The following is a 27,527-nucleotide window of genomic DNA, read 5'->3' on the forward strand; positions in this document are numbered from 1 at the left end:
GCACGAAATACGTGCACTGGGGTAGGGGGGGGAAAGGGGCCCCTCAATCTGGCCTTCACCCTCTCCAATCTGAGACCCCTCAGGGAATGTCCAACTACCTGTTTGTGCCCACACTTTTAACAGATAACAGCTCCATTGTTGTTTCTTTCTTATGCTTAAAACCATTGGAATTAGTAGGTATTCAAAGTGTGTATACATTTTGGGGGGACACCCTCTATACCTCTAGTCAGCGGTGAAAGAAACCAACAGAAGATTTGGAACCCCCAGACAGGGAACCTCGTTCACTCCCCACATGTCTCCTCACTTCACTTTCCACCTTTGTGGGCAGCGGGAGAATCAACGTTTTCTCATTAATTCAGAAAAGCACGTCCTGTCACCCGCTGCCTGGCATGAGTGCGCTAGGCCCCAAGCAAGCGAGGCTCAGTCAGGGCAGCCTTGGCTCATGGGTGCTGGCACCCAAAGTGCACATTCCTTCTCTATAGTCGCCCCGACTATCCCACTGTTTCACTGAGAGGACGGAATTCCTCTCCGCCTCTGGGTTCTTGATCTTGAACACTGACTGAAGGCACCTCAGCGAGGGCCACCCGCGACCACCAGGTGTGTCTGTCTGCACCTGCTCCTGCCTCAGCACCTGCATTAACCCCCCAGAGGTGATCTCGTAGCTGCACTGGCCTCCATGGGAACAGGGCATCACGACTCTGCCCTCTCACTGTCATCTCACAGGCACCCACTCTCAGCACCCAGAACACCCAGACACTCTCCAAACGATGTGAGCATATCAGAGGGGATGTGTGTACATCTTGTGGGGGTGTTAGGCATGCCAGGTTGATGGAAGTGTGGTGGAGAGGCGGGGAGAACTTGTGCATGCCTTGGTTTGCAACTGTTGCAGGTGCGGGAGGGTGACAGTGTGCTGGGGGATGTTCTCACGCCAGGGGGGATGTGCACACCAGAGGCCTCTGGCTTTGCAGATCCGCAAACCCCCGTGGTGCGGCCAGGAGGACATCAGTCTGGCCCACCATGGTGGCTGTCTCTGTGATCCTGCACCTTCTGGGCCAGGAGGCGGATCTTGCACAGCCACTCCTGGGCGCTGATGGCCTGTAGGCGCTACTTCAGCTCAGCCTGCAGGCTCTGCTTGGCACGCTCACAGCTGTCACCACTGCCATGTGGGGAGTACAGGCCGCCGTCCACCGTCCTGCCTCCCCTGTCCAGAGGCTCTCTGCACTGCTCACCTGCCCAGAGTGACTGGGGCTGGGCGGAAGCCAGGCATCCTGCCCTGCCCAACCCTGGCCGATCCGCCCCTGTGCGAGCTGCTGCCCCGCTGGGAAGGGTCACGGATCTGGGTCCTGGGACCGCGGACAGTCTCAAGTGCTGCCCCCCTGCCCGGCAGGGTCACATATCTGGGTCTTGGTCCCGTGGACAGCCTCACGCACTGCCCCCTGCCTGGCAGGGTCACAGATCCGGTCCCGGACCTCGGACAGCCTTTCCCGCTTCCGCCTGCCTTCAGTATGCAAATTAGCCGCCATCTTGTTGCTTCAGCATGGGGGTCTCCACTGGGGTGCCTGGCCAGTCTGGGTGAGGGGATGATGGCTGTTTTCAGGCTGGCGGGCAACTGAGGCTCCCAACCACTCCTTTTTTCTTTTTCCTTTTTTATTCTGGAATTTATTTACCTTCTATGGCTGTCACTGGAGCTGAGAGCCGGTTTTAGCTCTGAGGCCCGGCTGCAGCTCTGAGACCTCAGCTGCTGAAAGCAGGGATCTGGGTTTGTTTGGGTTCTGTAATTGTAACACTGTTGTGATCCTGCTGGCTGAAGCCTGGCTGGCTGAAAGCAGGTTTTGGGGGATTGTTTAGCTTCTATATTTGCAACAATGTTTCTTAGAGTTGCAGCTCAGAGGCCGGCAGCAGCAGGCAGGGAACCTTGGCTCCCTCCGTCACTGGAGCAAGCAAGCCTCCTGTTCACTTCAGTGCCTGGCTGCTGGCCGCCATCTTGGTTGGCAGTTAATTTGCATATCACCCTGATTAGCCAATGAGAAGGGTAGCGAAGTTATGGCTAATTACCATGTTTCTCTTTTATTATATAGGATATATATACTAGAAGCCCAATGCATGAATTCATGCATGGGTGGGGTCCGGCCGGCCCACATCAGGTGGAACTCCCTGTTGAACTCCTTGTGGAACTCCTGGTTGAGGGGACAATTTGCATATTAGCCTTTTATTATATAGGATAGATGATACCACTACCTTGTACTGCCCAGTGCATCTCTAAGTCCATTTGTTCCCTCCTTCTCTTCATTATATTCAATAAAAAGGTTGTTTAATGAACTGTAAACAATCCATTACATCAGTAGATTAAATTGCTTGTACTGAGTATAGCATTCAGGAAAATTGTTTTATTTCATCAGAAGAACTGTTTTCTGGAGATCAAATCTGATCTCTTTTGTTCATCAGAATTATAGAGTCCTACCTTCCCTTCTGAGTTCATTAAATAAAACATTTAAAAGAGTTTTTTAGATTGTAAAAATGTTTAACATATAGAAGGTAATCATGTGTTCCATAATTGAGGAGGACTGAATTCTTTAGGTTGACAATTCTCTGGTAAGTAATTGCTCTGTTGCTGTTTATATTATCTTAAATGATTATTTGGTTATCAGATGAAGTTTGATATATATAAATTCAGTCTTTTTTCTTTTCAGTATTGTTTACCAATAGGATAATTTGCAGATCATCAGAAATTATTCTTATGCTAGCCTGTATGTTTTTGACAACATTTAGGTCTATTATCTTACCATTGTCCTACTCTGGTGACTGCTCAGAAATAAATATCACACAAAAGTTTTAGGGGCTTCTTAGGGCCTGGGTTATTCTCTCATGTATAGGGAACACTTTGGTAGCTGCCAGAGAAAATGTTTGCTAGTGTTCCAACCATTTCTCACTTGATAACCATTTCCTACACTCCTCCAATACGATGTTGTCAGGATTATCTGCACTTCAAAATGAAATATTAATTCATGTTGAGCCAAATGACTGATAACACTGCTCTAAACTTTGTAATAAGCAGAACTAACTTTTTGTATGCTATTTTTCTCTTTTGGTTTAGCTGAATGGTTTCCCTTGAACTTAATTAATTCCCTTGCAATATGATCCTTACATGAATTTGCATTTTATTATTAAGAAAAAATAGTTCTCTTTTATGTTCTGTATGGAGAGATGTGAGTCTTGGGTCCTATCTTCAGCCTTCACTCTCACTCGATGAATGTTTTCAGAGGCTTATGTTACCTCTGTGAACTTTCCTTTTTCTTTCATTAAAACCATACTGACAGCATATTTTCATCTCAGAGCTCTTAACAATTCATTATTTATGAATTGCTTTGAGGTATCCGGGAGAAAGGTTTATTATTTGTAGTGCTTTTGGAAATAATATAGACTGTATTATTTAGTGCATTTTGAGCTGTCTGCTTTTTATGTGTTATATAAAACATATCAAAGTACACATTACCTTGGGCAGATTGGCATGGATTTAGGAAGTGCTAGATTAGCAGGCAAGGGAATAGTGATGCAGGAAAGTTTATTGCGCTTTTGAAATGTCTGACCATTTCTTTTTCGCTTCTGGAGTTTATATATCAAGACGACACAATTAGAGGATAACTTATAGTGCCCAACTGAAATTTTGTATGCATTAGAAATATGATAAAATAGAAAGAACTAAATTGCTTTCTTACTCTATCAACTAAAGCTTATATACAAACTCTTCTGATAGATTAATCAAATTTTCATAATATCTTGGCACTCAAATAATCAGCTACAGGTTCCATTTAATTTGTGGTTAGTATATATCCCATTGACATGTGTAACAAGCTTCAGTGTTGCTGTAATAAAGTAGGCTGATAACATATTTTTCCCCTTGTAAGGCATGTGCCCTTTTTTCCTAGGTGCTCCCAAAACATATATGTATTTTAAAAACATTTTTTACTTGTTTTATAGTCAGGATTTTATAAAAATTACAGATTTTTGTATGTACTCTATTTTCTTGCTTTGGTTTTCTTCTGTGATTCTGATTAACTGCATGTTAATTTCTCTTGTCTATTTTCAGTATCTTTCCAATTTTCTTCTTAGATGTTTTTATCTCTTCAAGTTTAATAGTTATTTGAAATGTTTCTATTATTTTACTTACTATTTGACTTAAGACATTATTTTCTTGTTGCTGCTGTCTTTGTGTTCTTTCAACTTTAGTATTCCTTTCTGACATAGTTTTTCTCATTATTTCTAATTCTTGAGTTCTGTGACCTCAGTTGTCAGTCTAGCTCTGGTTTATGTAGCTCTTTCATGCTTCGTATTATTTTATTCACACCTTATAGTTCATTTTAACAAAGTAGGCTAGAGTTTGGATTTGTGTGTGGGCATCTCTTCCTGGCTTGCTCTCCTTGTCTGCAGGCATATTATTCTGTTCTTTATTCTCTTTATTCTCCTAACAACCTTGCATGGGATTTGACATCCCGACTTTTCTTTCTCTCACTGTTAGACGAAATTAGTAGTCCTGGACTTGATAATGAAGCAGAGTTCAGGAAAGCTTTTCTATCTTCCCCGAGGTTCTGCTTCCAAAGTTTTGTTTTTGGTACAGTGTTCAGCCAAACGGCGACTTGTTTTCTGTGAGGCCTGGTTCTCTTTCCCTTCCTGACTTTGGTCTGGGACTTCTCCTTTGTTCATCTCTGTTCTCCCATCTCTGGTGCAATTTTGACTTCACTGTCTTTGAGAGCTGACCAGCACTCGTGCGCTGCATCTGCTTCAGCCATCTTGCTTCAAGTCCTTCACTGACTTCCTACTGGAGAGGGCAGAAGTCCATGGTAACTTTCATTTTTATACCTTTGGTCTTTTTTCTTGGTTAGTATTTTCCTTAAATTATTTCCATAGAGATGGTTCATTGATGCCATGGTTTCTAATTTTGTACATGTTCCACTATGCCTTTCTATTGTTTCCTAATAGGAATATGAATTTTACTCATGTTTGGTTACTGGATCATAACCCTTTGTCCAAAGCCTACCTATTTTGTTCCCCTATCAAACATGATCCTGCCATCAGATTGAAAAAAAGATACTTGTCTAATTATCCTTCCTTCTGAAATAACTGATTTTTCCACCATAAAACCTGTGTCATCTTTTTATGAAAACAGCTCAAAAACTTTGCAAAGCTATGTCTAGCTCTGTTTTTCTCAGTAATTCTGCCTAATCTCTATTTCCCTTTAATCTTTGTCTAATTTTCAATGTCCCTGAAAATAAAATCTTAGTTCATCTAACACATTTTAAAAATTGTACTTTATTATTTATTTTTGCTCTCCTCTTGCACATTTATTATTCAAATAAATCATCCGGACTAGCATTCATGTATTTTATATTTCCAGCTGTAACAGGTTTCTTCACATATATGTTTTACATTTTCATGAAGTGATGCGATCATATAATCAATCAGTGGTATCCAAAGTGCAGGATATGCACTCCAGAAGTTGTGCAGGACAGTCCTTGGGATGAGGAGAGAAATCAGTCTGAATTTCAGACAGTCACAGACCACACATTAGATGCTTAGTGGAGTTCTGCAGTGTGGAGGGCTGAACATTGGCACCCTCAATGTCCTGCTCACTTCCGTGTATTGCACCCTATTTTAGGCTATGTTTGCACAATTTCAGTTCCTCTATTTCCTTTCATTTCTGATCTGACTGATGACATTCTTCTCCAGAGAGCTCTAACCATCGTAAACATTGTCATTGCCGTTTCAGCTCTCGGTGGCTGAATTCTGCTGCAGAATGAATGAATAGTGGATGGTAAAACTGTCCCTGGAAGGTGAAAAGAACATGGCAGCACATCTCTGTGAACCCAGAAATGATCAAAGCAGGATTTCTGACACCTCCTTGAAAATAAAGCCAGGGCAATTCATCATTAAGCTGGACCTATATTTGCCCAAAAATTATAGATCAAATATGTCAAAATCACAAGCGGAAAATATAAAATAAATGTATAACTGTTTGAAAGGCAAATCAATTCTAATCTATGCCTAATTCCCGTTTGGTCATTATGTTAACTAAGCTTTTGTTGTTAGAGTAAAACAACAACAACACAATTTTAAAAGGGAGGAACTTAAACTTAATAAAATATAGTTTGAAGTAAAAGCATCAATATACATCATTATCTGTGAAGGGTTTCCTTAAATATAATTAAACAAATAATCTTCTAAGCCATCACTGGTATCACAGTGCCTAGTCCTGGTAATCAAATAACATGAAAATGTTCAAACTGTGGTACCTTGCATTATTCCTCTTTAAATAGAAACAAGCCTCCTTGAGAAAGAGGCTGTTTCCCATATGTGGAAAATAAATGTACATTGGGTTTGGAACATCAAATTTTTGCTAAGATTCACTTAGTTTTAGGGACTTCTATGGTTGAGACATAATTCTTATTTTAAGGCAGTGCATCCAAACCTAAAACTTAAAAAAAACCCACAAAAAAAAAATCACTGCAAATTAGCTTTACCACGAAAGCCACATGATGAGAGTCAACTGAACAGAGCATCGGGGTTTCAAGGCAAATGCTTTCAAAAAAGGCTGAGTGAGGGAGAACAGAACAGAAGGTGGGCTAAAGAGATGTTTCAAGAGCTTAAAGTCCCCTTTGAGAGCAATGAGATGTAGTCACAGCCAAACAATTAGACACGGATTCTATTCAAAGAAAAGCAAGGTGTTATCCATAAGGTCACAGAGCTTCAGATAATGGGACCCCTCCAGGAATGGCTGAGACAAAACACCACAGTCCTGTAATGCACTTCCAGATACACACATCTTTTCAGAAAATAACACCATTATCCTCAGCATCTTTAGCTAACAGGCTCAAAATCGCATAAAAATTTAATTTTTTGAAGCAAAGACTAAATCGTATCTACTATGTAATGATTTATATCTAGTGATTGAGGGATCCTATTTACCAATTATCCTTATTATTGCCTACATTTCTTAGATGATGCTTGTAATGCATTAAAAATAATTCATACTTTTAGACTTTAAAATGTCTGCATACAATCCTTTAAAATTTCTATTTTTGAGCTATACTTTTACTCTAAAAACTGTACATTCTCTGGCTATATTTACTATTTTGTAATGCAAATAAAGGCAAAAGAGTTACCTTTAATAAATGAATTGACCAACATCATATCATAACATTAACAGAACACAATGCTAATCCTGGATTAATATGACCCGATTAAAGGAAGGAAGAAACAGATTCTAGAGAGGGAGCTTATCACATGGGACCTAAAATTCCATCAGCTCCTCTGGGACAGCACATATAAACTCCTAATTACGTAGACTTCTCCTTATCATTCACACTAATCTCAATAACCTTTTATTTAGCTTACCCTCTTATATAACAACTGTTTGGGTTTTTTCGTATAGTGATGGTTATTAAAAATTCAGTTCTCAGCATTTATTTTTTCTTATTAGTGCTAAAAGTTGAATTTTATTATCTGATTCCATGTATTTATTTATTATCCTCACTCAATGATATGTTTTTATTGATTTTAGACAGAGAGAGAGAGAACGAGAGAGAAACATCAATGTGAGAAACATCAATATGTTGTCTCCTATGTGTGACCAGTGAGCCCAGACTGGGGATGGAACCCGCCTGCAACCTAGGTATGCGGCCTGACCCTTTGGTGTATGGGAGGATGCACCACCCAACCAAGCCACTGACCAGGGCTGAATCAATGAGTTGTGGGACAACTTCAAACACACTAATTTAGGGGTAGCTGGGTCCCTAAAGAGAGGAGAGAGGAGGAACAGAAAAATTACTAGAAGAAATAAAAGCTAAAATTTTAAAACTTAATGAAAAACATAAACCCATAGATGCAAGAAAATCATTGAAATCCAAGCACAGGACGCATGAGGAAAATCATACCAAACTACAATACAATTGATAAAAATAAATTATTAAAAGTGGACCTAGAAAAATAGATTTGTTACATGCAAAGGAATAAATGAAGGTAATACTAGATAATACTTTCTATAAACAGTGTAAGCAAGAAGATGGGAGAGTTACAGCTTTAAAACAAACAAGAAAGATTAACTTAGAATATTACACATGATAGAAATATCTTTCAAAATGGTAAAATAAAGACATTTTTCAGATGTAAAAATGTTGAAAGACTACCACCATCATCCCTACACTACAAGAAATGTTAATGGAAATCTTTTATACAGAAGGAAATTGATAAGAAACAAATATCTGATTTACTTAAAGAAATGAGTACTAGAAATAGTTATGAGTAAATGTAAAAGTATGTTTTTCTTATTATGCAAATCTCTTTGAACGATAGTGGCTGTTTTCTTAAAATACAGTAACAATGCATTGTGAAGTTTATAACATATAAATGTATAATTCATGTGTTCACTATAGTAATTACAGCAGCATGTCATTGACATGAAAATAGACACATAGGAAAAACAGAAAAGAAAGTCTAGAAATAGACTCACACTTATATGAACTGATTCTTTACAAAGACACAAACGCAATACAACAGAGAATTTAATTGCCTTTCAACAAATCTCCTGGGACAACTGGAATTTTGTATGCAAAAAGGGGATGTGTTTTTATACTTTTTACTATGCAAAAACATTAATTCAAAGTAGATAATAGACATAAAGGTAAAACTTAAAGCTACAAAGCTTCTAGAAGAAAACCTAGAAGAAAAATTGATATGAAATTGGCTTAGGCAAAGATATCTTAGATATAACACCAAAAGCATAGTAATGAAAAAGTAATTGTTTTCTAAGCTTTTAGACATTTTAAAACAATATATATTATTAGAGGCCTGATGCACAAAAATTATGCAAGAGTAGGCCCTCGCAGCCCCAGCTGCCTCACTGCCCCATGGCCCCACCCTCCTCCCACAGGTAATTCTGGAAGGTTGTTCCGTCGTCCAGTCTAATTAGCGTATTAGCTCTTTATTATATAGGATGATGAAACAGACCATCATCTTGGTGAAATACTTTCACAGAAACCTCCCTGGCTAACTTCATTTCCAAAACTTTACTCAATCACATGCATTTCAGTGAGACTCACCCTGAATATCTTATTTTATATTGCACACAATATTTTATCCCCTGGAATCTGTAATAACTGTACCTGCCATGTTTTTCCATAGTCCCTTTATCCTGTAGTGTATTATTTAAATTTCCTATTAACAATTCATAGCACTTATTATCTATTACTCCACTAGGCTGTGTGGTTCATATGGAATGTTGCATGGTAGATGCTTAAAAACTATCTATTGAAAGAATGAAGAGAATCAGTTATTCCCCAAAATACCTAAATGTCATAATTGGGTGCCTCAGGGGAGCAGGAGCTTTGGATAGAAATGGTAAGGCGCGGTACCATGTCACTATATGTATATGCATTTGGAGAATCATTGATGTTTAAATTACATTATTCTGATATTTTGGAAACTTATTTTCAATCAAATCGTGAAACTTATCATTACTTCAAATAAAGTCAACATGTCCCACACAACTAAGTCTCTGGGCTTGCCTGGTGGCTTTAGTCCTCTTGTCTAAGTTTTGCTGAGGAGAGATACTTTCCAAAATGGCCTTTAACTACAGTGATCATATAATTTATCCTCCAAACTTGGATATTGAGAGAGTATTAAATATTAAACAGGGTGGGACTCACAGATGATAGGCAAAACTGAGACTTTGCTATGCAAAACTGGATGAATGGCTTTTCTTTTCATCACCCACTTGAAATATTGGGATACTCTGTACTTAAACGTGAGCATGGAATTCAAACTGGTGTGGTCTCTAATAGGGAAAAATAAATAAAGGAACATACTTATACAGCTTAAAGTCCTTTACCAGCAATTCTGAAGTCAAAAACAGACATTGTGCAAACTGGTAAGGTTTTGTGTATTGTGGCAAAAACTATAGAGATCTGAACTCATTTGTTGCCAAAACCTTCAAAGTCATTATTCTTTTCACTCACTGTGAATATTCATAATTTTTGCTGCAAAACTGTTAATGTACGGGCAAGATATCATTCAATAAATGTTATAAGTAATGAGTTATCCTCATAAAATTTGAAAAATTCAGAATTCTGAGATCTCACCCAAAATGTCTGTTAAGGAATTTAGAACCTATATATCTTTTTCTTAAGTATCCTTTTTATTTTATCATTTATTTTCTAACTAGAGGCCCGGTGCACAAAAATTTGTGCACTTGGGGGGTAGGAGGGGTCCCTCAGCCCGGCCTGTGCCCTCTCGCAGTCTGGGACCCCTCGGGAGATAACGACCTGCTGGCTTAGGCCTGCTTCCGGGTGGCAGAGGGCAGGCCCAATCCTTAGGTGCAGCCCCTGGTCGGGCTCAGAGCAGGGCCAATTGGGGAGTTGGGGCACCGCCCTCTGTCATGCACAGAGCAGGGCGGATCGGGAGGTTGTGATGCCACCCTCAGTCACGCTCAGGGTAGGGCCGATTGGGGGTTGGGGCACCGCCCCCTGTCACACTCAAGGCAGGGTCGATGGGGAGGTTGCGGCGCCACCCCCTGTCACGCACAGAGCAGGGCCCATCAGGAGGCTGGGGAGCTCCCCCCTGTCACGCACAGAGCAGGGCGGATCAGGGGGTTGGGGCACCGCTACTGTCACACTCAGGGTAGGGCCAATGGGGAGGTTATGGCTCTACCCTGTCACACACAGAGCAGGGCCTGTGGGGGGGCGGGGCGCCGCACCCTGTCACACAGGGCAGGGTCGATCAGGGGTTTGGGGCACCACAGCCTGTCACACACAGAGCCGCAGGACAATCAGGGGGTTGGGGAGCTCCCCCCTATCAGGCACAGAGCAGTGCTGATCAGGGGGTTGGGGTGCCTTCCCCCTGTCACGAACAGAGCAGGGTGGATAGGGAGGTTGTGGCCCCGCCCCCTGTCACACACAGAGCCGCAGGGCGATCAGGGGGTTTGGGCGCTGCCCCCTGTCACACTGATCCTGGTGCCGGGAGGCCTCCCGGCTCCGCTGATCCCAGTGCTGGGAGGCATGTTACCCTTTTACTATATAGGATACAGGCCTGGTGCACGGATGGGGGTCGGCTGGTTTGCCGACCCTGAAGGGTGTCCTGGATCAGGGTGGGGGTCCCCACTGGGTGCCTGGCCAGCCTGGGAGAGGGGATGATGGCTGTTTGCAGCTGGTCACACATCCTTCAGGGTGAGGGTCCCCACTGGGGTGCCTGGCCAGTCTGGGTGAGGGGCTGAGGGTTGTTTTCAGGCTGGCGGGTGACTGAAGCTCCCAACTGCTCCTTTTTTTCTTTTTTCTTTTATTCTGGGCCAGCTTTTGCTCTGGCTCCAGCTCTGAGGCCTCTGCTGCTGAAAGCAGGTATCTGGTTTGTTTGGGTTCTATAATTGAAACACTGTATCAACTCCAGCTCTGAGATCCCAGCGGGCTGAAAGCAGGTTTCTGGGGTTTTGTTTAGCTTCTATATTTGTAACAATGTTTCAAACTGTAAGCTCAGAGGCCGGCAAGGCAGGCGGGAAAGTTGGTTTCCTCCGTCACTGAAGCAAGCAAGCCTCATGTTAGCTCAGGGGTGGGCAATCTTTTTGACTCGGGGGCCACAATGGGTTCTTAAACTGGACCAGAGGGCCGAAACAAAAGCATGGATGGAGTGGTTGTGTGAACTAATATAAATTCAAAGTAAACATCATTATATAAAAGGGTACGGTCTTTTCTTTTTTTTTAGTTTTATTCATTTCAAACGGGCCAGATCAGGCCCTCGGGCCGCAGTTTGCCCACGGCTGTGTTAGCTTCAACCTGCCTGGCTGCCAGCCGCCATCTTGGCTGGCAGTTAATTTGCATATCTTGCTAACTAGCCAATGGGAAGGGTAGCGTATGTACGCTAATTACCATGTTTCTCTTTTATTAGATAGGATTAGTATTGGCTTGAAAAAGATGGCAAAACATTTAAAAAGTAATAGTAGCATTTAGTGAAAATAAGCCTTTCATTGGTTAGGACATGGAGGGAAGAGAGGTTATTATTTAGCATTTGATCATCTGTAAGCAAGTGGAGGCCACCAGTTCCCCAATGCAAGGGAGACTGTGGCAGTACTTCATCTTCACAACTAAAAGCAGAATTTCTCCAGGAATTTATATTTACAAACCTTTATTTTTAACAACAGGACACTTTTTTCTAATATAGAAATTCAGAAATAATTCCTATAGCATCAAGCTGTGAAATATGTACAATGTGATAAACAACATCTGGTTCTCAGAAAAATTGGGTAACTTACTCCTGTGTAGAAATAAAAATTTCTTTGTAAACTAGGCAGGATGATTCAGTGAGTATGAAGTTTATTTTTTTATGTTGGTAGTCTCTGAATTTCTAATATTTTCACACTATTTCACTTCTTTCTGGGGCCCGTTACTGTCAGGTTTTGGCAGTAGACCCTGTGATTTTCACAACCGCAAGCATTCCATGAGTTTTAACACCCAAGGCCACCTCATTATATTGATCAAGCTGTCAGGTGGTTGCCACATGAAGGTATAGAGCCTGTTAGTAAGCCAGTTCAGCTCTACAAGCAAGAGCATGTTTCCAAATATGTACTCTTCGAGTTTCCAAGACTGGATTTGAGAGAGAGAAATAAAACTAAAATTCTTGCAGAACTTAGCTTTGTGGTTATCATGCATTTTTCTATTAAGTATTTTGCTTTGGAATTTTTTTTTCATGTTTACAGATATGTTGCAAAGATAGTGCAGAGTGTTATCCTGCACCTTCAAGTTCCTTTACCTCCAGTGGTATTATCTTACCACAGTACATGTGTCAAGACTAAGAAACCAACCCTAATAGATCACTATTAAATAGACTCCATACTTTATTTGAATTTCACCAGTTTTTCCATTAATGCTCCCATTTTGTTGTTGTTCTGGGTTTAATCTGGATACCACATTGCATTGAGTTGCCATTTCTCTTTAATCTCTTCTGGTCTGTGAGAGTTTCTGTTTGCCCTTGTTTCTCATGATATGGACAGTTTTGAGGGGTACTGGTTAGGTATTTGGAGAATGCCCTTCAAATAAGGATGTCTGATGTTTTTCTTACGAACAGACGTGGCTTATGGGACTTTGGAAGGAGTTATCACTGAGATGAGTTGCCCTTTACATTTGTCATCAGAAGGGCATATATCTACTTGTGGCGTTAACCTTGTTCTTTGATTATGGTAGTGTACAGCAGGTTTCCCACTGTGAATTTTCTGTTGCCATACTTCGTTCTTTGGAAATGAGTCACTAAATACAGCCCAGCATCAAAAGGACGTGGTAGCTAAGCTCCTCCTGCTGATGGGGAGCTAGTGCAGGTACTAATTGGAAGGAAAGGAATTGTCTATTGTCCCCCATTTACATTTATTTATTTTATATCAATATGGATATGTATTTCATACTTTGGATTATAATTCAATATTATGTTCATATTTTGCTGCTCATTTTTTTCCAGCTTTGGCTATTAGGAATTCCTTTTGTTTGGCTCCTATGTATCTTTTATTTTAAAAACATGTCCTTATGTTCTGATACTGAAAGATGCTCCTGGATCTTCTTATATTAGCCTTATGATATGTCATTTCTCAAACGGGTCCTGGTTCTTTTACTTGGATTTGTATGGTGTTTAGAAATCAAAATCTGGGCACTGGGAGTACCTGCTGTTATTGGGTGTCACTACTTCTTGGCCTGCTCAGCAGATAAAGTAGAGAAAGAATGTGCTGATCCATATATATTCACATACCCATAATTTTTCTTAACTACCTTAACTCTATTGTGTAGTACATCTGTATTATATAAATACTAGACGTCCAGTGCACGAAATTCATGCACTGAGGGGGAGTGGTCCTCAGCCCAGCCTGCAGCCTCTCACAGTCCAGGACCCCTTGGTCCTTACTGCTTGCCTGCTCAATGCTCCTTACTGCTTGGCTCGCTGCTCCTCAGCACTGCCGTGGAGGTGGGAGAGACTCCTGCCACTGCCGCTGCACTCTCCAGCCGCGATCCTGGCTTCTGGCTGAGCGGCACTTCCCCTGCGGGAGCTCACTGACAACTGGGGGCAGCTCCTGCATTGAGCGTCTGCCCCCTAGTGGTCGGTACACATCATAGTGACCAGTCGTTCTGTAGTTCAGTCGATTTGCATATTAGGCTTTTATTATATAGGATGAGTTCATACTGATATAGCTGACTCTAGTCTAGTACCTCAAGCTTCCATTTTGCTTACCTGTAACTTTGTACTCCTACAGAGAGAAACCTGACTACCACTAATCACTGTCCACCTACTTTTCAATGCCAGTACATGTAAAGCAGATTCAAAATTGTTAATCTGAGCCCAATGGGGAAAAGTTGCCAACTAAAGTACAGTGATTATGCACTGTTATTTTTGTATTTACCCTTATAATTCTCAGTCAAAACACCATTTTGCAATGTTGCTTAAAAGCCAGCTCCTTTATTTACTTTTTTAGTGCAGTTATCCCACACATTTATAACAGTCAGATTTATTTCTCACAGTCTGCATTCCATCCATAGATCCCTGAAATCTTGGTTGCTTTTGTGTGTGTCCGTACATTGAAACATTTGTGATGTACAGTTGTATTGATGTTAACAAATGCATAGAGTCATGCATTTACTACTTCTGTTACTGTTTTTAAAACAGTTCCATCACCCTAAAATGTCCACTGTGTATCCCTTGGACTCAACCATTTTCCCCCTTTTCTAAACCCCTGGGAAACTACCTATATGTTTTCTGTTACTATAGTTTTGCTTTTCATTTTGTCATATAAATGAAATGATATAAAATGCAGCCTTTGATTCTCCCTTCTTTTACTTAACAAAATGCATTTAAGATTTATCCATTGTGTTGCATGAATCAACAACATACTTTCCACTTATTTCTGAATACTTTTTTGTTGTATATTTGTACTATAATCTGTTTATCCATTCTTCTAATGAAGGATGCCTTGATTGCAATTAATTATTCATCAATATTCAAAAATATTTAAAATATTTTTAAATTTGACAAGGGCATAGAAGAAATAGATAGATATTTTCATTAATTACAAATGAATCAGCATTCCATAAAAGCATTACATTACACCTACTTTTAGTTCTTAAGTGCTTTTTCAGTCATTTTCATTACTGAAATTGGCACAAGTGGCAATGGTATTGGCACACTGCCAGGCCACCAGTCAGTCTATTCCTAGACCATTTCACAATTTTATCAAAAAGCATAATAATATAGATATATTCAAGTAACTATTTACTTTACATTTCCAGACTGAAAAATAATGAAACATAACTTTAGTTTAAGGGAGCATATATCATCTCATGAAAAATTTGCTTCAAAAAAATAGGATAGATATATTGTTAAAGTAAATGGAAATATTAACTTAGCCATTTTTAAAGTTTAATATTTTAATATGTTTTAACCTATAATTCAGAAACACAATAAGATGGTTACATTTGAGATCTTTTATCTCCTCTCTCACGTTGTTTCTCCAAATATATAATTTCCTATTATCAAAAACACAAAGATGCCTCAGGTATTCATAATTTATTATGCTTACTTGATTACTATTTTTCTAATATCTTTCTATATTTTTATAATAAAAGGGTCTTCAAAATTCAAAATCAGTTTTTGTGTAAGAGTTTTAAAGGTGGTAAGGGCATTTTGTGATCGTGTGTGTGTGTGTGTTTGCCCAATGCTGCCCCTCCACTATAGTTTTTAGTCATAACTGAATGCATATTTCCAACAGAAGAAATAAAATGTTTTAAACTATACATATGCATTTTCATGTGCGCTTTTTAAAAATATGATTTTTTAAGTAAAACATAAAATAAAATATTTCTGAATGTTACCATTTCACACACAGTATATCCATATAATAAATTAAGAATAATGCAAAAGCTGAACACCAAGTGTCAGAATGTTGTATTTTCCTTAAGGTGGCAATACGGTAGAGGAGCACTCTGAAGCCCACGGAAATGGCTTGTCCTTTATCAGGTTTGCAATTGTGTAAACTGCATGAACTTGAAAGCTTTCTATCTTCATAAATACACAAGGAATATATACAGAGGCATGAAAAACTAGGTTCACAGTTGTTATTATGGAAACAATACAATAATTAATAAATAATAATATAAGAATAAACTGTCCCTCATACTGACAACTGTACACCCCCGTATATGCTGATCAATACGCTGTTAAATACTAAAGGAGAAATATCTGCAGATCTCTGGGATTCTCCCTCTATGCAGTTCTCTCTTCTCTGGTATACAGTCTCATCCGATCAAGCCACCTGGATTGACTCGGACTCTCAGCAACATCTTCTCAATCTGAGGAGACTATTAGTTTCCTCTCAGTTTCCTTTCCCTGCACTGATCCCTGGAAGATCTCTGAGGGAGCATGCTTGAACAATGTAGGTTCACGGTGTATTTGCCCTGTCTTTCAGGAATCACTATCATTTGTTCACGTCTAGTGTTGTGAAATACATTGATGCATGCATTTTCTTTGAGGTTGTTTCAGGTTTCACACACAGGATAATTCCATTCTCTGTACTGCATCTTGGCTTTCACTACTGTGTCATCACAAAAGACCACGACTGAGTGTTGGGGGGAAACTCCTCAGCACTGTGCCTGACTAATTCAGCCTGCCCAATCTTTCTGGGTGAGAGAAGGATCCTTGGTTTCCAGTGGGTTCCACAGTCATGAATTACAAAATAACTTAAGTTTTTCTCTCTCAGATTTCAAGGAATTACTTCCAAATGGTAAGGAAAGGGGGGGGGGGGGCACTATCTCCTTGATGGTCATTATCACAGTAAATCTGGGACTCTGTGCTGGTTTTTTATTTTCTATGTAGGAAATTAAGGTGCTTATCTGTCTATGTACATGCTATGCCCCAAATCTTATCTGGTATTACTATGTTTTATTATAAGGGAAGCTTTCATATTTATTCTCCCCATACAATCATAAGGGAGTTCACCTACATCACTTTAAAAATTCTCCCTCTATCCTCCATTGTCATACTTTTTATTGAAAGCTATTTAATGCAGTTTAAAGATGCCTCCATGAATTTATTTATGTGCCAAGTTGTTTTATGCGACTGCCTTCAGAGGTTGAAAAAGCTGTAGCAAACAGTGATCTCTGAAGACGGAAGGCTTATTATTATAGTTTTTCTCTTTTAAACAAACAAAACTGAAAAGCTGAATTCATGGAAAATAAATATTTTTATTATAAATAGCACATTAAAATAAATCATGTTTTCAAAATGTATAATTTTATATAGTAAGAGGATATCATTAATCTTACAAGGTAACTCAATTTCTGTAACTATTTTAACCACCTTTGGGATTAGGAGGCAGATTATGTAACTTTTCAGTGAAACCAGAAAACATTTACAAAGGTAAGCAATGAAATTTATTATGGTTCACTAGAAATGCCAAAATAATCACAGGCAAGCCCAACAGAAGGTGTTCCCCACTCTGCATCACCACAAGCACACTTATTTACTCTCCCTTTAGCTGACAATTCTACTCAAATGCAGAACCTCAAAAGGAAGAAAAATGAACTGAGTAGAGAAAATACCTTTATCTAATTTGAGACATGTCCACTATCATTAAAAATCATCTTTCTAGAACACATTATACAGCCATGTTAAATGTACTGCTAGACTTTAAGAGAAGAAGCAGACCCACATTAACAACCAGGTAAAGATAAACTCACACAGAGTTCATTGTTTTGCAAAGAACATTTACCCTCTCCAGCTCAGCAATCAATCCCTGAAGAGCTTCACTCCCATCACACTTGGCACACAAAGTAAAAACATCCAAAGGGAATAATGGGTTAAAATAAATGCTCACAAACTTCTATTCTGTGAAGAGTTCCTATTCACAAAATTTATGAGAAAGGTACCTTTCTCGGTAAAATGAAAAATGAATTTGTGATGTTTTTATTCTTGAGATTGAGCCAAATTCTTGGAGTTGGGAAGTTTGATTCTACCTGTACCTGAAGGAAAACTAACAAGGATTAATGACTTGCCATGCTTGACTAACAGCTGATTTGTTGAAACACATTGAAAAGAAAACCACTGTACAGTAGTAATTAGGTCTTTTAGATTAGAACAACACTAACCAATGCTCTTCAATTTTTGTATGCACTACAGAGCATGGAAGGTAGAATTAGCAAAGATATACACATATACTGTAAAAAGAAACAATTCACGTCTAGGGCAGTGCACAAATTTCCTGAGAAACTTTATTTCTATGTACTCAGGATGAGTGAACACATTCCTGATTCTATTCGGGTGTGTAAGACTGGGCACTTAGCATAACATATCAATATAAATACTACAGGTAAAAAAATAAATATTTTCAAAGAAATAATACATGGAAGTTATAAGTTTCTATAACTATATTTACTAATATATTCTGGGCATGGATATTATGTTCCAGAATATGATATAAACAAGCATCGATCTAAAATAAGTATATGTTTATCAGTGAGAAGCTTGTATAATGAGTGAATGCAAGTGCTGACTCTAATATTTAAAATGCTGTTTGACCTTGGGTTTAAGAGCATATCTAATATAATACTTAAATGGTTAGAGATCACTAGTTAGAATAGGACCTAAATAATTTTTGGAACGGGAGAACTTTTTCTATGGCTTTTCAGGTTTAAGTGATAGAACAAAAACTTTAGAATTATGAGAACTGAATAAGAAAGTGCCCTAGAATTAATATATATATATATATATGTCATGAAATTAAGGAACTCAGTGGAACTATGTTTTTATATCCAAATTATAAATTCATTGTTTTCCCTCTATGTGTAGTACCAATTCTTAAGGTTCGATTTATCATGCTGTTTAAATTATATGCAGTATTTGATTTGTAATATATAGATATGTTACAAAATATAATAGAAATAAATACCCATGACCACATTACCATATTTAAATTGAATGTTACCAATAAGATTGACTATAGATGTATGTTACTTCAAATTTTGTATCCCTGCCGTGGTGCTAAACAATTTCATTGAATTTTGGCTCCATGGCCTGCACTCAATAAGTTAACATGTATAATTTTGTATGTTTTAAAAATAATAGTTTATTAATTTTTAGAGAGAGTGAGAGAAACACTGATGTGATAGTGAAACATGGATTGGCTGCATCCTTCATGCCCCCTACTGGAGACCGAGTCTGAAACCCAGGCAGGTGCACTGACCAGAACTGAACTGGCAACCATTCAGTGCACAGGATGAGGCCCAACCAACTGAGCCACACCCGCCAAGACTCATTTTGGATTTCATATATAAAGTGTAATATGCTAAACCTTGCTTTTGGGACTCCCATTTATTTTTTGGAGATGCACTCACATCTATGAGTATGCCTTTAGTTTGTTCAATATCACAGCTATAAAATATTTCTTTAATTCAATATTCACATTCCCTCTTATCAATGGACATTTGGGTGACACTTAGTCTGCTTCCTTATAAGCAGCATTGCTGTTAATAATCATCTGCATGTCCCCTACTGCACTCTTGTGTAAGGGAGGGAAAACAATCTTCCCTCTACTCTTCTGAGTTCTGGTTTAGACCTCTGTAATGAAAGACAGATTAATCAGAGAAAAGCAAACAGAAGTTCCTTGACATGTATGCCTCAGATATGCATGAAAGATACCCAGGGGGGAATGAATAACTCGCTGAGGTGGCTTAGAATTCAAGCTTAATAGGGAAAGGGGGGGGGCATGTAGACAGCTTAGTGGGGAAGAAATTATTTTTAGGGAAGCTGAACAGGCCCTTAGAAGAATAGACTGTAGGTCTGATATTTTGTGACAAAGTTTGTTTGGGTGTGGTGTCCACTTTTAGTCTCTTCCTCTGTGATAAGTCCATCTGCCCTGAGTGATGAAACTCCCAGGGAGACCTACGGCAATGGAACTACTTATGGAGCATTTGCCTTTAAGAAGAGAAGGGCAGTTCAGGGAAAGCTTCCCCATCCACTAGCAGTTTTCAAGTGCCTACAGATCAAAACAATCAATATGCCAAAGGGGCACATTTTGGGGTGGCATGTCTTAAAAACTTCTGCAGTCACATATTGAGCGGCATATTTTTGCTAGCCTTCATTTGCAAGATAACAAAATACTACAGTAGTTCCCAGCCTTCATCCATGGTTTCACTTTCCACCTTTGGGTTAGTTACTGCTGTTCATCTCTTAATGTTACTAATTTATAAATTAAGCTTTATCATAGGTATGTATGTAGAAAAATCACAGTAAATATAGGGTTTGGTGCTTTTCATGGTTTCAGGCATTCACTGTGGGTTTTGAAGCATATCGCCTGTGGAAAAGGGGAACTATATTGTATTGCAGGATTGTAGAGTATTAAATGCTATTCTGTTCCAAAGTGTGTTTTTTTTTGTTTTGTTTTTTTTTACCAATTTATACTCGAAGCAACAAATCATACAATTTCCCATTGTTCCGTATCTTATCCAAAACTGGGTATTGTTACACATCTTATTTGTGGCCCAACTAAATGGTGTAAAATCTTATCCAATTGTGATCTTATTTACAATTTCACTAATTATAAATGAAGCTAAGAACATGTTTTTATGTGCGTATTCAATATTTTTCTCCTGTTTTAAATGACCAATCCTTTTTATGCATGTTTCTATTTTGTTTTTCATTTTCTTACTGATTCACAAGAATTCTTTACATATAATCAATACTAAGTGTTTATCATTACTAGGTGCACCAACTATTTTCTCTAAATTGATGTCTGTTAAGAACTGTGAAGGGTCCTAGCCAGTATAGCTCAGTTGGTTCGGGCGACTTTTGTCCCATAAACTGAAAGGTCCCGAGTTTGATTTCTGGTCAGGGCACATACCCAGATGGCAGGTTCAATCCAAGGTCAGGGTGAGTGTGGGAGGCAACCAATAGATATTTCGCTCTCACATTGATGTTTCTATCTCTTTCTCCCTTCAGTTCCCCCTAAAATCAATAAAAACATAGGATTTAAAGATCTCACTCATTTATGGAATATAATGAACAACATAAACTGGTGAACAAAAACAGATCCAGAGACAGAGAAGCATCGATCAGACCATCAAACCTCAGAGGGAAGGTAGGAGAGGGTGGGGGCAAGGGGGAGAGATCAACCAAAGGACTTGTATGAATGCATATAAGCCTAACCAATGGACACAGACAACAGGGGGATGAGGGCATGAATGGGGGCGGCGGGGGGCATGGGGTGATAAGGACACATATGTAATACCTTAATCAATAAAGAAATTTAAAAAGTTTATAAAAATAGAAAAAACAAAACAAAACTGTGAACAGTCTGAGACTGCATCCTACTTGCAAGCTAATATATTCTTGCCAGTGTCATGAGTTTGAAGAAGACAAAAACTTGTGAATAAGAGATAAAAGACTATTATAGCACAAAAGCAAAGAGCATAAGTATCAGCATATTTTCACTAGTTCCCCTTGCCCTCAATTCCACGAAAGTGAAGAGATGGGTCAAGGCTGGCAAAGATTCTCTCCTTGACCAGAATCTTCTGAGCCCTGTTCTCAACCAGACCTCAAGCTTGGCCTATAAAACCTTGAACAAAACACTAATATGGTTTCCAACAGCACAGGGCCACATTCCTAGGATAATTCTAGCCCCTGTTAAAGTGCCTGCCTGTCAAGATTCAAGGCTACCAAAGCAACTTAGTGCTTGTTGTGCCAGCCAACCTGAAGGTAAGGCCTCTGTCTCCCAGCCTCCCTGGGAGGAGCTGAGCCTAATTTCCATAAACAGCAGCTAGCACACCCAGGTGGTTTTCACAAGGACCAACAGTCCCTTCTTACCTTTGTAATTTTTCACTTCACTGATTCTGCTGAGCCCCGGCTCACCCCTCTTCTTATTCCCTCATTCCCCCTTTAAAAACAGCCACCTCTGTACAAATGGAAATTGAGTTCAGTACAAGCTGAACTATTTTCCTTATAGCAACAGTATATTGTGATTAAAATCTGTCCTTACCACTTTATCTAGCACCCGGCATTATTTATCTTTGACAAGGTACATGCTACTTGCAAGGTAGATATTATTCACAGGTGAGATACCCAGGGCTAAAGCCCAGCATATGTTAACCAAAGAGCAAACATTGTACCACACTGCAAACATGCCAATGCATCCCATCCTCCCTCACCCCCTCCCCGTGCACCCAGGGGAGCGGGTAATTACACAGCGGTCATTCTTTGACCTGCACAGTTACCTATGTGACCACCTATAGAAACCACTCAGTCAGGAGGGCTTTCAGCCTGGCACACTCAGCAAGAATATGCAAGGATGCTCAAGGCCTGTGGCAAACTGTTTCTCCCACTGACTGACTTCCCCCCAACCTTTAAAGTGTTTTTGGTAAATGAAGTTGTTCATTTTACTGATCAGATTTAAACACTGTTATATGGTTAATGCATTTAGTAATAATTTCTATTACTAAGTCATAATGATATCTTACTATACTGTATTATTTATGTTCTATTTTCTGAATATTATCATGTTTTCACATGTTAAAAAAACCTTTCAGGCTGAGGAAAGGCTGACCATTGAGGGCTGGCCAATTCTCTGAGACAGCGAAAGGCTCAGGTGAAAGTACACTTTAAATATGCAAACTAATCAATCAGAAACACTCCTCCTCTTACGTGGCCTGTGCACTGCAAGAGGCGATAGACTGAACCTTAATCACCTAAGACAAGGTACTACTCAACTGCTGTCTACCTCTATTTCTAAGACCCGACAAAACTATTTAAACTAGCCAATCTTAAACTGTTTATTCTGCCCTGCCTTGCCTTTCATGCCGAAACTTCAATAAAGGCAATGACCAAGACTTTTCCCTTACCAGTGTTTTCTGCTTTCTCAGGTGGCTCCGCAAGGTGTGCTGTCTCTAGAAACAGTGAGTACGATAAACCTTGTTTTCCTGAGCCTCTCCTCTGTCTCCTCTTGCAGTATCATCTGACTGACCATCACGTAAAACAAACAAACTGTGGAGAGCGGCTACAGTGTTTGGACAGGTTCAAGCCTCGGACTAATGAGAGGGCACGGTCCTCTCGTGGCAAAGCCACGTGCAAGTCCCAGCTTGGCTATAGCTATAAGTTTGACCTTATGGTCTGGACCTGTGGTCCCAAGTGGCTAAGTGATATAGCTGTGGGAGGAGCAGCAAGTGCTGCCAAAACAAAGCTTGATAGACTTCAGGTGCATGTAACTGAGTAGATTCAAAACTGGTGAGAACATTGTAAACATCTTGACCACGCCCTTACTTTGCCTTGTGGAATATGGCTATGAAATAAAGACTTGGCTTGCAGGCAGTGGCACTGTCACTCCATCCGAGAGCAGCATGCCACCTAGCCCCAGCTTTATTCTCTTGTCTGTCTGTCTTTAATCCTTCACAACCCCTCCTCAGGTTCACCCCTGACCATGCTGAGCGCGGCAAACAAAAAAAACACACAGATGCATATTTACTTTAGCTTTAACTTACTGGTCATTAAGGAAACCTGAAGCATTTTGATTCTGTTGGTTTCTAAACCACTCTTTTTTGCCTCTATCTCCGTCAACCTGATTGATACAGGACGGGCTCTTCTCATACCTAGTTTTGCTCTCTCTTATTTATGTGGTTTTGACTTCTTCTAACCCAAGTTTGTAATATATACCTATTTATGTCCCCTGAGGTTTTCTTCACCTTGAATTGTATTATAAAAGTTCTATGTGGATGATGGATGCCCCCTAAAAACAAATAAAATATTCTGGGTCAGATGTAACTCCAATAAATTAAATAAATAAAAAAGATTCAGACTCAGTAATGTTTTCCCTTTGAGATTTTGGTTAAACTTATTTATAATTTCTGAATCTTAGGGGTTTTTTTCCATATGTATTTCCTTTCTATTGCTGCTTTAACAAATTATCACAAACCTAGTGGCTTAAAACAACTCTCATTTATTATTTTATAGTTCTTGAGGTCAGAAATCCCAAAGGCAAAGGGGTTAACCAGACTGCATTCCTTCTGGAAGTTCCAGGAGAAGATCTGTTTCCTCGCCTTTTGCAGCTTCTAGAGGCTGCCTACATCCCCTTCATGTGTCCTTTTCTGTCTCACTCCAACCTCTGCTTCCATCATCCCTCTAGGGTTCTGACCCTCCTGCCTCCCTCCCATGAGGACACTGTGACTACATTGGGCCCAATCAGTACCCATAACTTAACCACATCGGCAATGTCCCTTTGTTATGCAAGGTAACAGTCCCAAGTTCTAGGAATTAAGACTTGGGCATCCAAATGGGGGCAGGAGCAATTTTCTGTCTACCATGCCATCTTCTAGAATTGGGGAAATAACACCTTCCCTACTTATTTCCATGGTTGTCATGTTTAAATGACATAAGCCCTGGGAGAGCTTGATACAATCAGTAAAGGTATCATTTATGTATAAGACCGCATTCTATATCCTATCTAATAAAAGAGAAACATGGTAATTAGCCGTACCTCCACTACCCTTCCCATTGGCTAATCAGGTCGATATGCAAATTAACTGCCAGCCAAGATGGCAGCCGGCAGCCAGGCAGCTTGAAGCGAGCGGGAGGCTTGCTTGCTTCAGTGACGGAGGACTCCAACGTTCCCCGCCTGCCGCTGCCGGCCTCTGAGCTTGCAGTTTGAAACATTGTTACAAATATAGAATCTTAACCAGAGGTGGGCAAACTTTTTGACTCGAGGGCCACAATGGGTTTTTAAACTGGACCGGAGGGCCGGAACAAAAGCATGGATGGAGTGTTTGTGTGAACTAATATAAATTCAAAGTAAACATCATTACATAAAAGGGTACGGTCTTTTTTTTTTTTTTTTTTTTTTTAGTTTTATTCATTTCAAACGGGCCGGATCTGGCCTGCAGGCCGTAGTTTGCCCACGGTTGATCTAAACAAACTCCAGAAACCTGCTTTCAGCCAGCCAGGATCTCAGAGCTGGAGTTGAAACAGTGTTTCGATTATAGAACCCAAACAAACCATATACCTGCTTTCAGCAGCTGAGGCCTAAGAGCTGGAGCCAAGCCTCAGAGCTAAAGCTGGCCCAGAATTTAAAAAAAAAAGAAAAAAAGGAGCGGTTGGGAACTTCAGTCACCCGCCAGCCTGAAAACAGCCCTCAGCTCCTCACCCAGACTGGCCAGGCACCCCAGTAGGGACCCCCACCCTGAAGGGGGTGTGACCAGCTGTAAACAGCCATCATCCCCTAATCCAGGCTGGCCAGGCACCCCAATGGGGACCCTCAACCCCCTGATCACACTGCAGCTCTGTGTGTGACAGGGTGTAGCGCCCCAATCCCCCCCCCCCCCACGGGCCCTGCTCTGTGTGTGACAGGGTAGAGCCATAACCTCCCCATCGGCCCTGCCCTGAGTGTGACAGGGTGTGGCGCCCCAACACCCTGATCCATCCTGCTCTGTGCGTGACAGGGGGGAGCTCCCCAACCCCCTGATTGACCCTGCTCTGTGCATGACAGGGTATGGAGCCCCAACCCCCCTGATGGGCCCTGCTCTGTGAGTGACAGGGGGTGGCGCTGCAACCTCCCCATCGACCCTGCCTTGAGTGTGACAGGGGGCGGTGCCCCAACCCCCCAATCGGCCCTACCCTGAGTGTGACTGAGGGTGGCATCGCAACCTCCCGATCCGCCCTGCTCTGTGCATGACAGGGGGCGCCGCCCCAACTCCCCAATCAGCCCTGCTCTGAGCCTGACCGGGGGCTGCACCTAGGGATTGGGCCTGCCCTCTGCCACCCGGGAGCGGGCCTAAGCCAGCAGGTCGTTATCTCCCAAAGGGTACCAGACTGTGAGAGGGCACAGGCTGGGCTGAGGGACCCCTCTCTTCCCCCCCCCCCCCGAATGCACAAATTTTTGTGCACTGGGCCTCTAGTCTATATATATAAAAGCCTAAGCAACCGTCCGATAGGCCGGTACCTATGATTCACACTGACCACCACGGGGCAGATGCTCAATGCAGGAGCTGCTGAGCTGTAGTGACTTGGCAGCTGTGGTTCTCGGTAAGGCACCCAGAAGTAGAGAGGAGGGAAGCCTGATTCTGGGATGAGTCACCTGAAAACTGCCCTCCCATAATCCGGGACCCCCGGGTGGATATCGGGGAGCTGGTTTTGGCCTGATCCCCACAGGCCAGGCCAAAGGACCCCACTGGTGCACGAATCCATGCACTGGATCTCCAGTAGTTCTATAATTTTTTAAAAGGTGAGAATTTTCAACAGAATTGTTAAAAGCACACAAACCACAAATCTCTTTCTTGATTTTCTATGAAGTTATTATTTTATTTATGCCTTTTACTCTAAGTTGCTAACAACATATTCTCACCCATAGGTTATACATTCTCAGTGTAACCACCTAATTCTAAGTCCACTCAATCTGGTAAGTTGTGTTTTTTTTTAAATCAGGACTAAAAACAGACTAGAACACCAGCAGCTTATTTTCAGTTAATCTTATGTTGTAAATTAACACAATTTTATACTCAATTGTTCTGGATATTTTTTAATCTTCTCATTCTGACCTTTACAGATATGTTAAAATTATTTTGACAAATGTTTTCTGAAATATAATTGCTCATAGGCACCATTATAAGCTTATAAATAATACTTGGTCCTCACAATTTAGGAGGTAATAATTTAGTGAGAGAGTGAGAAATATAAAAACTTATCACATATGCTGAGTTCTATACTAAAGGTTTATACCAAGAGACTTTAAGAATGCCAAAGAGGATTAGTGAATGCTTGCACAGATGAAGTGATAGTTGATTAGAGACTGACTTAGAATACCATCAATGGTAAGAGTAAAAACAAATGGATTAGAGAAGCCCTGAGAAATAAAAGTCAACAAACCTAAAAAGTGATCAAACATAAAAATAAACATTTAAGGGAGAATTATTCCCAGATTTTGCTTTGGACAAATAAAGTAGACCATAATGACACTAATGTAAACAACTTAAAGTAGAAAAAGATACACCTACATATTATTTTTATGATAAAAATATTATAGTAAAAAACCCAGAACATTGTGTAAAATATTTCAGAACACTGTGTAAAATATTTCATCAAATTTTAGGGTACAGTATATCATTTGATTTTACATTATCTATATGTATAAAAGCCAAGCTACTGGAAGGGCTGAAAGGACCAGAAGGATGGGTTGCTATGACATGTACTGTAGCCAGTCAACCAGCCCGATCAGGGGAGGGGCTGGCTGACCAACCTCCTATCGCCCCTCCCACTGGCCAGCCCTAACCCCCATCAGCACCCCCACCCCAATCGAGAGTGGGGCTGGCTGGCCAGCCTCCTATAGCCCCTCCCCCTGGCTGGCCCAGCCAGATTGGCCCCCACCCATGCACAAATTCATGCACCAGGCCTCTAGTTTGTATATAACTCTCTTTCATTTTTAATTCTTCTAATTCATAAATCAGCTACTCTAGTGATTTCAGTGGTAACCCAAGCTCATTTTTATTTAA

This window comes from Myotis nattereri (assembly GCF_964212035.1).
Source record: "Myotis nattereri genome assembly, chromosome: 5".
Taxonomy (NCBI): Eukaryota; Metazoa; Chordata; class Mammalia; order Chiroptera; family Vespertilionidae; genus Myotis; species Myotis nattereri.